Below are 18,827 nucleotides of genomic sequence, written 5' to 3'. Positions count from 1 at the left end.
ATATATATATATATATATATATATATATATATATATATATATATATATATATATATATATATATATATATATATATATATATATATATATATATATATATATATATATATATATATATATATATATATATATATATGTGTGTGTGTGTGTGCATATTTTTTTTTTCAACAAGTCGGCCGTCTCCCACCTAGGCAGGGTGACACAAAAAGAAAGAAAATCCTCAAAACGAAAATACTTTCATCATTCAACATTTTCACCTCACTGATACATAATTATTGTTTTTGCAGAGGCTCCCAGATACAAGGGTTTCGAAGCACATATAAAGATACAATATAAAAAGCGACCTGAAATAACATAATACACTCCCTATAGATGTAATATCAGGGCCCCAATTATATATATACCGTCCCATTACACACCCCTCCAAACTGCCAATATCCCAACCCTCTTTCTTTAAAGTGCAGGCATTGCGCTTCCCATTTCCAGAACTCAAGTCCGGCTAAATAAAAATAACCGGTTTCCTTGAATCCCTTCACTAAATATTACCCTGCTCACACTCCAACAGATCGTCATGTCCCTAAAGCCATTCGTCTCCAGTCAATCCTATCTAACACGCTCATGCACGCTTGCTGGAAGTCCAAGCCCTTCGCCCACAAAACCTTCTTTACCCCCTCCTTGCAACCTTACCGAGGACGACTCCTACCCTGCCTTCCATTCCCTACAGATTTATACGCTCTCCATGTCATTCTACTTTGATCCATTCTCTCTAAATGACCAAACCACCTAAACAACCACTCTTCAGCCCTCTGACTAATACTTTTATTAACTCCACACCTTCTCCTAATTTCCACACTCCGAATTTTCTGCATAATATTTACACCACACATTGCCCTTAGACAAGACATCTCTACTGCCTCCAACCGCCTCCTCACTGCAACTTTCACAACCCAAGCTTCACATCCATATAAGAGTGTTGGTACTACTATACTTTCATACACTCCCTTCTTTGCTTCCATAGATAATGATTTTTGTCTCCACATATACCTCAACGCACCATTCATCTTTTTTACTTCATCATTTCATATATATATATATATATATATATATATATATATATATATATATATATATATATATATATATATATATATATATATATATCGTGCCGAATAGGCAGAATTTGCTATCTTGGCTTAAATAGCAACGTTCATCTTGCCATATAAGACAAGCGAAAATTTGTGTATGCAATAATTTCGCCAAAATCATTCTGAACCTAACGAAAAAAAATATATCTCGCTGTGTTTGTTTAGTACTAAACTACTATAAACAAATCTAAAATATTTTTAGTTTGGTTATGCTAAAATAAATTGCTCTTGTTATAATAAGGTTAGGTAAGTTTTCTAAAATTCTTTTGGTGCAAAATTAATATATATATATATATATATATATATATATATATATATATATATATATATATATATATATATATATATATATATATATATATATATATATATATATATATATATATATATATATATATATATATATATATATATGCAATAAGATCACAGTAAACAGGTGATTTCAAAATATGCAAAACAACCACTCTGAAAGAATAGAGAAATTCCAAGCGCTTTCGTGACTACTCACATTATCAAGGAACTATGAAAGTGAAGCATCCAAGCTATATAAGGGGTCCGGCCAGCACCTCACTATCAGATCCCACAACGGTTAAACACGTGACGCGCGGCGAGCCAACTTGGATAGGTCCTTTGCACAACTCACCCCCAAGCTATTCTACCCAAGAAAATTTAAAAATTATTTGTCCAGTGTATTATTAAATTCTTCCCAAATTCTATTAATTATAAATGGATCTAATTTATATATATATATATATATATATATATATATATATATATATATATATATATATATATATATATATATATACATATATATATATATATATATGTGCATATTTTTTTTCCAACAAGTCGGCCGTCTCCCACCTAGGCAGGGTGACACAAAAAGTTCTTATGTTCAAAGGAAATATTCATATTATTGTCAAAACTGCTTTTTATGAAACAAGATTCAATTATATTCCTGTCGACCATGGACTTGCTTGATACTACTTTCTCAACTTTTTGAAAATCAATTGGATGGTTAAAATCTCTTACATGAATAAATAGAGCATTGGAATCTTGTCCAGTTATAATGCTATATTTATGTTGTTTTAATCTTAGTTCCAGATTTTTACCAGTTTGACCGTAATAAAGTTTATTACTGTCAAACTGGTAAAAATCTCGAACTAAGATTAAAACAACATAAATATAGCATTAGAACTGGACAAGATTCCAATGCTCTATTTATTCATGTAAGAGATTTTAACCATCCAATTGATTTTCAAAAAGTTGAGAAAGTAGTATCTAGCAAGTCCATGGTCGACAGGAATATAATCGAATCTTGTTTCATAAAAAGCAGTTTTGACAATAATATGAATATTTCCTTTGGTTTATATAAATTAGATCCATTTATAATTAATAGAATTTCGGAAGAATTTAATAATACACTGGACAAATAATTTTTAAATTTTCTTGGGTAGAATAGCTTGGGGGTGAGTTGTGCAAAGGACCTATCCAAGTTGGCTCGCCGCGCGTCACGTGTTTAACCGTTGTTGGATCTCATAGTGAGGTGCTGGCCGGACCCCTTATATAGCTTCCTTGGATGCTTCACTTTCATAGTTCCTTGATAATGTGAGTAGTCACGAAAGCGCTTGGAATTTCTCTATTCTTTCAGAGTGGTTGTTTTATATATATATATATATATATATATATATATATATATATATATATATATATATATATATATATATATATATATATATATATATATATATATATATGCAAGGAATTCGCGAGAGCATGCGAAATATACACAAACACTGATCTCTGGCTGAAGGAGACTCGAACCTACGAACCTTAGGACAAGGTACGCAGTGCTTTACCAATCTACCCACACTGGACCAATACCTTGGCGTGTAGCATGAGCTACACGTTTGATCCAAGGCAGCCAGCTTTCAGGGAGAAGGCTTACAGCTTTTCATCTCATCCCCTGCATGCATCAGCCTTACTATATATATATATATATATATATATATATATATATATATATATATATATATATATATATATATATATATATATATATATATATATATATATATATATATATATATATATATATATATATATATATATATATATATATATATATATATATATATATACCCTGTGTGTTGTTTCTGTAATACTCTAGTCGCTCAGCATCCGCCTTACCCTGTGTGTTGTTATATATATATAGTCGCTCAGCTCCCTCCTTCACAACCCTGTGTGTTGTTTCTGTAACTCACACACTCTAGTCGCTCAGCATCCTCCTTCACAACCCTGTGTGTTGTTAGTATAACTCACACACTCTAGTTGCTCAGCATCCTCCTTCGCAACCCTGTGTGTTGTTATTATAACTCACACACTCTAGTTGCTCAGCATCCTCCTTCACAACCCTGTGGGTTGTTAGTGTAACTCACAAACTCTAGTCGCTCAGCATCCTCCTTCACAACCTTGTGTGTTGTTAGTATAACTCACACGCTCTAGTTGCTCAGCATCCTCCTTCACAACCCTGTGTGTTGTTAGTATAACTCACACACTCTAGTTGCTCAGCATCCTCCTTCACAACCCTGTGTGTTGTTAGTATAACTCACACACTCTAGTTGCTCAGCATCCTTCTTCACAACCCAGTGTGTTGTTAGTATAACTCACACACTCTAGTTGCTCAGCATCCTTCTTCACAACCCAGTGTGTTGTTAGTATAACTCACACACTCTAGTTGCTCAGCATCCTCCTTCACAACCCTGTGTGTTGTTAGTATAACTCACACACTCTAGTTGCTCAGCATCCTCCTTCACAACCCTGTGTGTTGTTAGTATAACTCACACACTCTAGTTGCTCAGCATCCTTCTTCACAACCCAGTGTGTTGTTAGTATAACTCTCACACTCTAGTTGCTCAGCATCCTTCTTCACAACCCAGTGTGTTGTTAGTATAACTCACACACTCTAGTCGCTCAGCATCCTCCTTCACAACACTGTGTGTTGTTAGTTTAACTCACACACTCTAGTCTCTCAGCATCCTCCTTCACAACACTGTGTGTTGTTAGTTTAACTCACACACTCTAGTCTCTCAGCATCCTCCTTCACAACACTGTGTGTTGTTAGTTTAACTCACACACTCTAGTCGCTCAGCATCCTCCTTCACACCCCATTGTGTTGTTAGTATAATTCACACACTCTAGTCTCTCAGCATCCTCCTTCACAACACTGTGTTGTTAGTTTAACTCACACACTCTAGTCGCTCAGCATTCTTCTTCACAACCCAGTGTGTTGTTAGTATAATTCACACACTCTAATCTCTCAGCATCCTTCTTCACAACCCAGTGTGTTGTTAGTATAACTCACACACTCTAGTCGCTCAGCATCCTCCTTCACAACCCAGTGTGTTGTTAGTATAACTCACACACTCTAGTCGCTCAGCATCCTCCTTCACAACCCTGTGTGTTGTTAGTATAACTCACACACTCTAGTCGCTCAGCATCCTCCTAGGAGAGATAATCCCAGGAGGCAGCTCAGATAAAAATTCTCACACAAATGAGCTGTTGAATCTCTGTGACAAACACATTTTAAGCCAGCAAATAGTGTAGGCATAAACAGAAAATACACCTGACCTTATTTTCACAACTAATGATGACCTGGTACGAAATAAAACAGCATGGAAGACAGTTAATTCAGATCACAATCTAATCGAAGTTCAGACTTGTCCAGACCAGCAAAATGCAAAACGTAATAAGGGCTCCTTCACCAAATTTAACTTAAACAACATGAACATCACCTGGGATCAAATAAATCACTTTCTTAATGAAACATGCTGGGAAAACATTTTAAAAGATATGGATCGAAACCAGTTTCTAGACAGAATCAACTCTGTGCCTGTTGTATTATGTTCAATACACAGTCCCCTAAAGAAACGAAGAGAAGATGTAAACTAGAAAGAGAGAGAGATGCTCCTTTTAGAGGCGAAGACGAAAAATCACAGAGCTTCTGAAGGGGTCTAGGTTAACCGAAATGAGGAGGGAAACATTGACTAGGGAAATAGAAAATATTGAACTTAAATGAATTTTACAGGACCCAGAAGAGACAAAAGAAGCTAAAAAACACAAATTAAATTGAAAAAAATCCCAAATGTTTCTTTTGAAATTACGAGATAAGGTAACCAGTTGGATTCCAAACAACTGCACAACCTAGGGCAGCATAGGTTCAGAGCAGATCGCTCCTGCCTCTCACAACTACTGGACCACTATGACAGTCTTGGGTGCAATGGAGGACAAACAGAATGCAGATGTAACATACATAGTCTTTGCAAGAGCCTTCGACAAGTACGATCATGGTATAATAGCACAATAACTGGAATAATTGTAAAAATGGGTAGATGGATTTTTAACTTTCTATCCAAGAAATCACAAATAGTAATAATAAACAGAGTAAGTGGGAGGCTGCCACCGTGAAAAGCTGTGTTCCACAGGGTACGGTCGGTACTCGCCCACATTCTTTCCCTCATCTTCATGTCCTACAAAGACGGAGATGTAAACTATAGCACTGCATCATCCTTTGCAGACGTTACTAAAATTTGCAGTAGAGTGTCATCCAATTTGGAAACTAAATTTTCAAGCTGATATAAACCAAGTCTTCCAATGGGCCCCGGAGCAGGTGGGCAAATTCCAACTACTCCGTTATGGAGAACTTGAGGAATTAAAAGCTAGAACGGATTATAAGATAAATTCTAAGAAAACAAAAGGGCGAAAAATTAATGTAAAGGACTTAGGAGTGATAAGGTCAGAGAATCTCACCTTAAAGAACAACAGTGCCATTATCACAACTGCGAAGGAAATAATTGTATAGATAGAGAGAGAACCTTCAAAACAATGGATGCCTAGTCGATGATGATACTCTTAAAGTTACTTATTTTATCTAGGTTGGAGTACTTCTTTACACTAATAGCCCTTTCAAGGCAGGCAAAACTGCAGAACTGGATAATGTACAGAGGACCTTCACTGCACGTATAATTTCAGCAAAGTACCTCAATTACTGACAACGTTTGAAGTCCCTTTACCTGTATTCCTTGGAGCGCAGGCGAGCAAGTTACATTAAGATTTATACCTGGAAAATCCTTGAGGGACTGGTCCCAAATCTGCACACAGAAATCACTCCCTATAGCAACAAAATACCAGGTAGACGGTGGAACATCCGCTCTATGAGAAACAAGGTTACTGTGAGTACACAGCCTTCAAGTGGGAACTGGACAGATAACTAAAGCCAATACCAAATCAGCCTGGCTGTGGTTCGTACGTTGGATTGCGTGTGGTCAGCAGTAACAACCTGGTTTATCAGTCCTGATCCATTATGAGGCCTAGTCATGGACATGGGCCGCGGTGACGTCGATCCCCGAAACTCTCTCCAGGTAGGCTCTAGATCGGTACGTACTGCTCACAAGGCTGGTTCCCAAACAGGAGAATCAAATTTAGTCTCTAAGCAAATATTCTCCTGAATGTGGCGGGCGTTAGCAGGAAACGTGTCCAGTATTCTCACTGGTCACCTAACATTATATACTTTAGTGGTATGAAGTTCTAGAGGGTAGAGTCTAGCTGGCTTTATAACCACATTATGTGTGTGTGTGTGTGTGTGTGTGTGTGTGTGTGTGTGTGTGTGTGTGTGTGTGTGTGTGTGTGTGTGTGCTCACCTAATTGTACTCACCTGTCTGTGGTTGCAGGGGTCTAGTCATAGCTCCTGGCCACGCCTCTGCACTGGTCGCTAAAAGTTCCACTATCAACCTGCTCCATGAACTTCATCATACCTCTTCTTAAAGCTATGTATAAATCCTCCCTCCACTATATCACTCCCCAGACTTCCACTTTTTGACAACTCTGTGACTGAAGAAGTACTGCCTAGCATCCCTGTAACCTCATCTAAGTTTTCAACTTCCAGCTGAGACCCCTTATTGCTGTGTCACATCTCTGAAACATTCTGTCCTTATCCGATACCTTGTCGATTCCTCTCAGTATTTTATATATTGTTATGATGTCGTCCCTATCCCTCCTGACCTCCAGTGTCGTCAGGTAGAGTTCCCTTAACTTCTCCTTGTAAGACAAACCCTTCAGCTCCGAGACTATTACTTGTTACAAACCTTTGCACTTTCTCTAATTTCTTGACGTATATGACCAGGTGTGGGTTCCATACCGTGCTTCATACTCCAATATGGTGTACAGTGTCGTGAATGACTCCTTACTTGATCTCGAAACGCTATTTTCAGATTTTCCAGGCGCCAGTATGCTGCAGCAGTGTATGTGCGCGTCAGGAGATGTGCTCGGTATGAGGCTCACCCCAAGATTTTTTACCTTGAGTGAGTTTTGCAGCTTCTGGCCTCTTAGGCTGTACTCCGTCTTCTGTCTCCTTTGTCTTTCCCCAAGCTTCATAAGCTTGTACTTGCTGGGGTTAACCTCCAAGAGTTGTTTGTTGGACCAGGCTTGCAGCCTGTCCACATCCCCTTGTAGGCTTACCTGATCCTCTTCCGCTTGTATTCTCTTCATTAATTTCACATTGTCTACAAACAGGGATACTTCTGACTATGTCCCTTCCATCATGTCATTCACATATATACAAGAAAGAGCACTGGACCTAGGACTAACCCTTGTGGAACCCCACTCGATACATGCACCCACTCTGACACCTCGTCTGGAACCGACACACGTTGTTTCCTTCCTGTCAGGTATTCCCCGATCCATTGCAGTATTTTCCCTCCTATTCTTGCCTGCTCCTCTAGCTTATCAACTAGTCTCTTGTGTGGTACTGTGTCGAAAGCCTTCTCACAGTCCAAGAAGATGCGGTCTACCCATCCCTCTCTCTCCTATCTTACTTCTGTTACCTTGCCATAGAACTCCAATAGGCTTGTGGTGCAGGATTTACATTTCCTGAAGCTCTATTGGTTGTCATGTGTTAGTTCATTCCTTACTAGGTACTCCACTACTCTTTTCCTGATAATCTTCTCCATAACTTTACACACAATACATGTCAGCGACAATGGTCTATAATTTAGTGCAGCTTGTCTGTCTCCTTTTTCAAAAATCGGGACTACATTTGCTTTCTCCCACACCTCCGGCAGTTTCTCTGTTTCCATAGATTTATTGAAGATTGTTGTTAGTGGCTCACACAGTGTATCAGCTCCCTCTCTCAGGACCAACAGAGAGATGTTATCTGGGCCCACCTCCTTCGAGGTATCTAGTTCACCCAGCAGTGTCTTCACCTCCTCCTCGGTTTGCTGGAAGCCTCTCTGTTTCCACTGTGAATGCGTTCCTAAATCGCTCGCAGAGTTTTTCACTACTTCCTGGCCATTCCTTGTGAGCTCCCCTCATTCATTCCTTATCTTGATTACCTGATTCTTGACTACTGTTTTTCTCCTGTGTGTGTGTGTGTGTGTGTGTGTGTGTGTGTGTGTGTGTGTGTGTGTGTGTGTGTGTGTGTGTGTGTGTGTGTGTGTGTGCTTGTCCGTAATCATTTATGTATATGTGGTTGTAGGAGTCGAGTCATAGCTCCTGGCTCCGTGTGTGTGTTTGTGTGTAACCAGTAACATGGAATAGTTAATCCTTCATAAACTAACATAGGATAAATAAACAAACTGAAGATTTCATTAAGTAAATTTGATGTCGAGAAACCAAAAATATTTATAGCAAATGACGATAATTATAATAACGGTCGATGTAGTAGGGAATGGTAAATATAATTAGAGACAGAGTTTTTTATAAAAGGGTCAGGTGGTCCATCTGTCCCAGACCCCAAGATCACAGGAAGCCTCATATTATGTCTTTGGTTTTTTTTTCAGATCTGTTCAATTTATTTACAGTCTTGTTAGCCGCATTCCAGAAACTCTGAAGCAACAGCTTGGTGCCGCAGTCTGTGCGGACTGATAGTATTCCAACAGTTGGTAAAACACTGGACTCTAGTGAGGTTTTTACATGAGCATGAATTGCTTACTTTTACTATATATTCTCGAACAGAAATTGTCTATTCAGAAATTCGTGTGAGAATTTCAGTGCATTTTATGTGTAACAGATTCATGTGCACCGGGATGCAGTCGTGACCGAGGATAAATTTGTGCCACAGAATATTAAAATGTTATGCGAGTTTTCAACAAATCTCAGCTTGCCAACTGAATCTGATAATGAGCAGCTATACAGGACCAAACTAATCACTGATTTAAATATTTCCTAACATTCACACAAGTTTCAATAAATAAATTTACATAATTCTTGTTAAGCGCTAAACCCACGTGGGTAATTCAGCGTCAGACACCGTGGTGAAGGCTTGATCCTCCGTCTTCTGAGCGCGTAACAGAGACGCGCTTCTTATTTGAGCCACTGCAAGAAATATGAACGTATTTTTATTATTTTTATTTTTATTTTTTTTGCGGTACAACAGTGTAATTAATGAAATTTATTTTCAGTAATCGAACAATTCCAATGACAGTAGAGCAATGCAATATTAAATGATGTCAGCAAAGATGTCTTCGTGAAGCGATTTTACTCGAGGAACTTTAAACCCAAAAACAAACCAAGATAAGCACATAAAAATTACTTGATCATCAACTCTGTTATTCTTCCTAATATCATATTGCTATTGCTCATTTTTATCAGTTTACTAACGTGTGTGACTGTAGGTGAACCGTCACCACCGGCCAACTGTGAGACAGAAATGTTTGCAAGTGTTCAACATGCATAACAACAAACGTGACACTGCACGAGAAAAAAATTGAAAAATTAATAAAATATTTACATTGTCTCACCTTTTATTGGTACGGTATTTGTTTACATGTACCATTTTTGTATGGTTACTGGGTCTGAAAAGTCCGAAATGTTCAGAGTCTCGCTGAACCACTGAGGGAATGATAGTTATAGCATGAGATGATTATTTTAAAGACATAATGTGGATGATCTAAGATGTTGGTATTGTAACCCAGACCCAAGAAAATCTGGCAATGTGGTGTTGAAGCAGCCACTTGGGTTTTGCACTTTTTCGAATTTACTAATTATATCAAAATTGTGAAGAGTATTCTCTGCATCATCTGTTACAGATTTCATGTTTTCTGACAAAGAACAGTTTCATAATATAAATTTCTTGATTTAAAAGGAAAAAATATCACGATGTATGATTTGTAGAGGAAAGAGAGATGTATAATCAAGACAGACTGCCAGGCACGAAAAGGAAATTGCGTTTATGTATTCATAAAAAAAAGCATGTATTCACGAAATGAAATGAAATATTGCAAGAGAATTATATATATATATATATATATATATATATATATAGGGAGGTACCACCTCTGGAACTGTGCTTGGGACCCTCATCCTCAGAGAAAAGAATAAACTTGCTTCAGGGAAATCTCAAGGTCCTCCCTGAAGCTGTTTGAATATTGTTTTCTCCTACCACCCCCTATATTCTATATTCTATGTAGACTTTATGAAAAGACAGAATACATTGACATAAATACAATAGGGAGTAGAACAACATTGATAACATCTCAGAGCTACATCTTGAATACTTCGTCCAGCTCCTCGGCGGTGGGCCGCTTGCCCAGAATGCTGCAGGCATTTTCCCTCTGGATTGCAACATTGAGTCTCTGCAAGAGGAAGCTAGCCGCTCTGTGATCTTTGGTTTCTATGATGACATTTTCACCCAGTTCTTTGAGGAACTTTGAAACACACTTGCCCAATGCTCCAAGGGTCTCCGACCCTATTGAGATGAAGTTATAACAAGGGGGAAGACCTTCATACCTGTGGATCTTCTGGCTCTCCCTGTGGCTGGCAGCTCCGCCCACTTCAGCTACGGAGTATGGTAAGTAGGTGTCTGCCAATGTGGCGGCACAGGCGTAGTCCCAGACAATCTGCTTACCATCCTTCCAGGGTAGCATAGTGCCTCCATGAGGACGATTTTGACCTCCGTCAGACCTCTGTACTTGTGGTTCCCGTTGAGCTGGGCAACGGGCTGTGGCGAGGCTTCTCTTTATGATGTCGTTGACCTCCTCATGTCTAGTATATTTCTCTTCTGATGTGTGACACACGAGACCATGAAGTCCGAACTGATCAGCCGTCGCCCTGCCACAAATACACCTGTGTTCAGTGAGTATGGGGGCGGCTAAGTGAAGAGCAACACAATTCCGAATGGCCTGTGGGTCGAGTCGGGTGCTCAGGGAGGAATTGGGAACAGCTTGAAGGAAATCTTCTGACTGTGGGGTGTTCACCTCAAGGAGACGAGCTTTGTCCTCTCCTGAAGCGTTATTGAGCATTGTGTTGGCGATTTTTTCCATGATCGGATTGTCTCAGTGGGATTGTTTGTGCTCTTTGGGAGGAGCCTACTGGAGGAGTAGGCAAGGGTGTCCCACCCCACGGCTGCTTCAAAGAATCTGGGGTCTTGAGCTCGTACCGCGCCTCTCCAGCGTTCGGGGATAATCTCCTTGACTAATTCACTGGAAGCCAAACACGAAAACAGAAATGCAGATAAAGCCACCTGCGTTGCTTTGCGCACCCCTTTACCTCCCAATCGCACTGGAGGGTTGCCTGATCCCATTGCCGATCCTCTAGTGACAGATTCAGTGCATTCTTAAATATTAATCTCAGGAGGAATGGCGTAATAGCGCACAAAATGCGTGCTAAAGGAATAACAGGAAAAGTCGGTCGATGGATCTATAATTTCCTCACTAACAGAACACAGAGAGTAGTCGTCGACAGAGTAAAGTCCGAGGCAGCTACGGTGAAAAGCTCTGTTCCACAAGGCACAGTACTCGCTCCCATCTTGTTCCTCATCCTCATATCCGACATAGACAAGGATGTCAGCCACAGCACCGTGTCTTCCTTTGCAGATGACACCCGAATCTGCATGACAGTGTCTTCCATTGCAGACACTGCAAGGCTCCAGGCGGACATTAACCAAATCTTTCAGTGGGCTGCAGAAAACAATATGAAGTTCAACGATGAGAAATTTCAATTACTCAGATATGGTAAACACGAGGAAATTAAATCTTCATCAGAGTACAAAACAAATTCAGGCCACAAAATAGAGCGAAACACCAACGTCAAAGTCCTGGGAGTGATCATGTCGGAGGATCTCACCTTCAAGGACCATAACATTGTATCAATCGCATCTGCTAGAAAAAAAGACAGGATGGATAATGAGAACCTTCAAAACTAGGGAGGCCAAGCCCATGATGACACTCTTCAGGTCACTTGTTCTATCTAGGCTGGAATATATATATATATATATATATATATATATATATATATATATATATATATATATATATATATATATATATATATATATATGTCGTGCCGAATAGGCAGAACTTGCGAACTTGGCTTAAATAGCAACGCTCATCTTGCCATATAGGAAAAGTGAAAATTTGTGTATGCAATAATTTCGCCAAAATCATTCTGAACCTAACGAAAAAAATATATTTGATTGTGTTTGTTTAGTACTAAATTACTGTAAACGTATTTAAAATATATTTAGTTGGGTTACGCTAAAATAAATTGTTCTTGTTATAATAAGGTTAGGTAAGTTTTCTAAGATTCTTTTGGTGCAAAATTAAAAATTTATACATTAATATTAATGAAAAAAATATATCTTTAAACGTATAAGAGAAAATTTCAGAAAGGACTTAATTTTCAATGAGTTCTTGCTAATTGACCAGTTTTACATATTCGGCACGACACACACACACACACACACACATATATATATATATATATATATATATATATATATATATATATATATATATATATATATATATATATATATATATATATATATATGCAAAACAACCACTCTGAAAGAATAGAGAAATTCCAAGCGCTTTCGTGACTACTCACATTATCAAGGAACTATGAAAGTGAAGCATCCAAGGAAGCTATATAAGGGGTCGGCCGGCACCTCACTATCAGATCCCACAACGGTGATAGTGAGGTGCTGGCCGACCCCTTATATAGCTTCCTTGGATGCTTCACTTTCATAGTTCCTTGATAATGTGAGTAGTCACGAAAGCGCTTGGAATTTCTCTATTCTTTCAGAGTGGTTGTTTTGCATATATATATATATATATATATATATATATATATATATATATATATATATATATATATATATATATATATATATATATATATATATATATATAAATATATATATATATATATATATATATATATATATATATATATATATATGCATATATATATATATATATATATATATATATATATATATATATATATATATATATATATATATATATATATACATACTTATATATATATATATATATATATACATATATATATACATATATATATAAATATATTTATATATATACAATATATATATATATATATACATTATATATAATATATATTTATATATATACATATATATATATATATTATATATATTTATATATATACATATATATATACATATTTATATATATATATATATATATATATATATATATATATATATATATATATATATATATATGTCGTGCCGAATAGGCAGAACTTGCGATCTTTGCTTAAATAGCAACGCTCATCTTGCCATATAGGAAAAGTGAAAATTTGTGTATGCAATAATTTCACCAAAATCATTCTGAACCTAACGAAAAAAATATATTTGATTGTGTTTGTTTAGTACTAAATTACTGTAAACGTATTTAAAATATATTTAGTTGGGTTACGCTAAAATAAATTGTTCTTGTTATAATAAGGTTAGGTAAGTTTTCTAAGATTCTTTTGGTGCAAAATTAAAAATTTATACATTAATATTAATAAAAAAAATATATCTTTAAACGTATAAGAGAAAATTTCAGAAAGGACTTAATTTTCAATGAGTTCTTGCTAATTGACCAGTTTTACATATTCGGCACGACACACACACACACACACACACACATATATATATATATATATTAATATATATATATATATATATATATATATATATATATATATATATTTATATATGAATACATATATATATATATATGTATATATGAATACATATATATATATATATATATGTATATATGAATACATATATATATATATATATGTATATATGAATACATATATATATATATATGTATATATGAATACATATATATATATATATATATATATATATATATATATATATATATATATATATGTCGTGCCGAATATGTAAAACTGGTCAATTAGCAAGAACTCATTTAAAATTAAGTCCTTTCTGAAATTTTCTCTTATAGGTTTAAAGATATATATTTTTCATTGATGTTAATGTAAAAAAAATTAATTTTGCACCAAAAGAATCTTAGAAAACTTACCTAACCTTATTATAACAATAGCAATTTATTTTAGTCTAACCCAACTAAATATATTTTAAATACGTTTACAATAATTTAGTACTAAACAAACAGAATCAAATATATTTTTTTCGTTAGGTTCAGGATGATTTTGGCGAAATTATTGCATACACAAATTTTCACTTGTCCTATATGGCAAGATGGGCGTTGCTATTTAAGCCAAGATCGCAAGTTCTGCCTATTCGGCACGACATATATATATATGTGTGTGTGTGTGTGTGTGTGTGTGTGTGTGTGTGTGTGTGTGTGTAGGTAAGTTTTTGTGTCCTTCTTTATAATAAATTTAATACTGTCTCCACATTTAATGTGAAGGTACAAGCTGGCGCTAGAGTGGTTTCTCTTCTATTTTAAATAATATAAATATCATTTGCCCTTTAGGAGTTAGGTCTTTTATTTACATTAAGCTGTCACATGCGTAACATAGGGCCCTGAAAGGGAAGTATTGTCAAATTTAGAATGATAATTCACATTTGAAACCTGGCGATTCATTATTTAAAGGAAGGATTTATAAAATATTAATAGTTATAACTTTTTTCGGGTGTAATTAATACAATTATTTTTCTGTCAGATTTTTGTGTGTGCTCATTTAGTTATTTAGGGAGGTATTTAATAATAATAATTATCTGTGAATAATAATAATTTAATGATCCTATGTGCTTTGCTGTTTGATTTATTATTTTATAAGTAATTTCTTCTGTAATTAGCAAGTGTTTTATGCTATTAATTACTAAGATGTCTGTAAGCAGTAGAGATTCTAGTACTGACAAGTGTCTGGGAGGAGATCCTGGATCAAACTCCACTACTAATAATGAGAATAATGAAGCCAAGATATTAAGACTAAAACTGGCTCTAATTTTGGGAGAAAAGGATCTGAGAGGATTGAACGTACTAAAATACGGGAAGAGAAGGAGTTAGAAATCTTTAGGGCTAAAGAGAGAGAGAGAGTAAGAAATAGATTTTGCTGCTTCACAAAATGGAACACTTAACAGGGTAGAAAAAGATCTTGACAACTTTTTCACACTGACAAAATAGCAAAGTCCCATAAGTGGCCAGGCAGTAACTGGGTCACATTAGCCAGAACCCAGTTAATTGGTAAATGGTTGCAAACTGTTAGTTCTCTAGATGAACATGAATTTTCAGATTATGAGAAGATGAAGGATGTTGTGTTATTGGCTTATCAGATATTGCCAGAGAGGTATAGGCAGAAATTTAGAGGTTCAAAGTTTCAGGAAGGGTAATCCTTGGTTGATTATAGAAAGGAGAAGATGTGGCTCCTGACTAAATGGTGCCTCTCCAAGGATGTTGTAGGTGATTATGAAGGTGTAATGATTTTAATTTTGCTAGATGATCTTTTGAACTGTGTACCTCCTGACCTTAAGGCATATCTTGAGGAGAAAGATTTTAATCATTTTAATCATGTTCTACAGTTGAGTGAAAGGTTTTTAACAACCAAAAAGTTGGAAGTAGTTATCACCCAGTTTATGTTAATAATAAATTTTCTCCACCAACTAGGAGGAGTAAGAAATTTCACAGGTTTAAGCCAAATTTTTTCCAGCCTCATAATCCAAAGAGTTTTGAGTTTACTAACCAACAGAATCATGGTTCTCTGGGATTTAAGTCTACTTCTCAGTTACGTGTTCAAAGTAGTGGTAAGTCAGTTTCAGGTGCAGGAAATCAGAGAACAGGTAGGAAAAGCCCAGTTCCCCAAGGAACATGGTGGGCATAGTGCCTTTAAAGTTTATAATTGTACTTACTGTAATAAGAAGGGTCATTACAGCAGTAGTGCAGAGAGATGCTTAAGGACCAGACTGCTGCACAAGACTCTCAAGTAAGTATCCCAGTTACACATGCAGTAATCTGTATTGCAGTCTTACCCTAGAGTACACCAGGAAGTTCAACTGTTTTAGACCCTCGAAGGCCTTTTCAAGCAAGTCCACAGTGGATTTACATCAAAATGAAGGTAGAGCAGAAGGGACGGATGTAGTACATTCTTCCTTTTGCGCAAGGATGTATAACCAGTGTCAGAAGACACTGGAAAATATTTTTTTTTTCAACGGATTTCAGGATCCACTGGTAGGACTCCTATTCATAAGTTGTGGGAAGAGTCTGTTTACCAGTCTGGGTACCTACCTGTAGGTACTACAAAAGATTTACCTCTTCCAGGTGTTTCTTTACTACTAGGCAACAAAAGTGAGGAATGTTTGGTTTGGAAGGACCCTGATTTACAAGGTTTTAAGGTAAAAACTGAAGCTACTGTGTTTAAAAATTTTCATTATATACTATGACTAGTCAGGTGAACAAGGGAAGAACTTCTGTACCTCGCCTTGATCTTTCTATTGACTGTGGTGACAGTTTAAGCCTGGGGAGCCTGTTCAATGAGTCTGACCAGCAGGAGACTCTGGGCAGTGATTAACCGGCCCAGGTCAAACCTGATTTGGGAGAGAGGGTCTCGGTGCTGGCATGGGCGTGAGTTACAGAAACAACATACAGAGTTGCCAAGGAGGATGCTGAGCGACTGGACTGTGTGAGTTACAGAAACAACACACAGAGTTGTGAAGGAGGATACTGAGCTTCTAGAGTGTGTGAGTTATACTAACAACACAATGGGTTGAGAAGGAGGAAGCTGAGCGACTAAAGTGTGTGAGTTATACTAACAACACACAGAGTTGTGAAGGAGGATGCTGAGCGACTAGAGTGTGTGAGTTACGCTAACAACACGCAGGGTTGTGAAGGAGGATGCTGAGCGACTAGAGTGTGTGAGTTATACTAACAACACACTGGGTTGTGAGGGAGGATGCTGAGTGACTAGCGTGTGTGAGTTATACTAACAACACACAAGGTTGTGAAAGAGGATGCAGAGCGACTAGAGTGTGTGAGTTACAGAAACAACACACAGGTTGTGAAGGAGGATGCTGAGCGACTAGAGTGTGTGAGTTATGCTAACAACACACAGGGTTGTGAAGGAGGATCCTGTGCGACTAGAGTGTGTGAGTTATACTAACAACACACTGGGTTGTGAAGGAGGATCCTGTGCGACTAGAGTGTGTGAGTTACGCAAACAACACAGAGGTTTGTGAAGGAGGATGCTGAGCGACTAGAGTGTGTGAGTTACAGAAACAACACACAGAGTTGTGAAGGAGGATGCTGAGCGACAAGAGTGTGTGAGTTATACTAACAATACACAGGGTTGTGAAGGAGGATACTGTGCGACTAGAGTGTGTGAGTTACGCTAACAACACACAGGTTTGTGAAGGAAGATGCTGAGCGACTAGAGTGTGTGAGTTACAGAAACAACACACTGGGTTGTAAAGGACGATGCTGAGCGACTAGAGTGCGTGAGTTACAGAAACAACACACTGGCTTGTGAAGGAGGATGCTGAGCGACTAGAGTGTGTGAGCTATACTAACAACACACAGGGTTGTGAAGGAGGATACTGTGCGACTAGAGTGTGTGAGTTACGCTAAAAACACACAGGTTTGTGAAGGAATATGCTGAGCTGCTGGAGTGTGTGAGTTACAGAAACAACACATACATTTGTGAGGGAGGATGCTGAGCGACTAGAATGGGTGTGTTACAGAAACAACACACAGAGTTGTGAAGGAGGATGCTGAGCGACTAAAGTGTGTGAGTTATACTAACTACACACATGGTTGTGAAGGAGGATGCTGAGCGACTAGAGTGTGTGAGTTATACTAACAACACACAGGGTTGTGAAGGAGGATGCTGAGCGACTAGAGTGTGTGAGTTATACTAACAACACACAGGGTTGTGAAGGAGGATGCTGAGCAACTAGAGTGTGTGAGTTATACTAACAACACACAAGGTTGTGAAGGAGGATGCTGAGCAACTAGAGTGTGTGAGTTATACTAACAACACACAGGGTTGTGAAGGAGGATGCTGAGCAACTAGAGTGTGTGAGTTATACTAACAACACACAAGGTTGTGAAGGAGGATGCTGAGCAACTAGAGTGTGTGAGTTATACTAACAACACACAGGGTTGTGAAGGAGGATGCTGAGCAACTAGAGTGTGTGAGTTATACTAACAACACACAAGGTTGTGAAGGAGGATGCTGAGCGAATAGAGTGTGTGAGTTATACTAACAACACACAGGGTTGTGAAGGAGGATGCTGAGCGACTAGAGAGTGTGAGTTACAGAAACAACACGCAGAGATGTGAAGGAGGATGCGGAGCGACTAGAGTGTGTGAATTACAGAAACAACGCATAAAGTTGTGAAGGAGGATGCTGAGAGACTAGAGTGTGTGAGTTACA

The sequence above is a fragment of the Cherax quadricarinatus genome, chromosome 20 (genome assembly GCF_038502225.1).
Source record: "Cherax quadricarinatus isolate ZL_2023a chromosome 20, ASM3850222v1, whole genome shotgun sequence".
In the NCBI taxonomy this organism is placed as follows: Eukaryota; Metazoa; Arthropoda; class Malacostraca; order Decapoda; family Parastacidae; genus Cherax; species Cherax quadricarinatus.
This window is presented reverse-complemented; position numbering follows the sequence as displayed.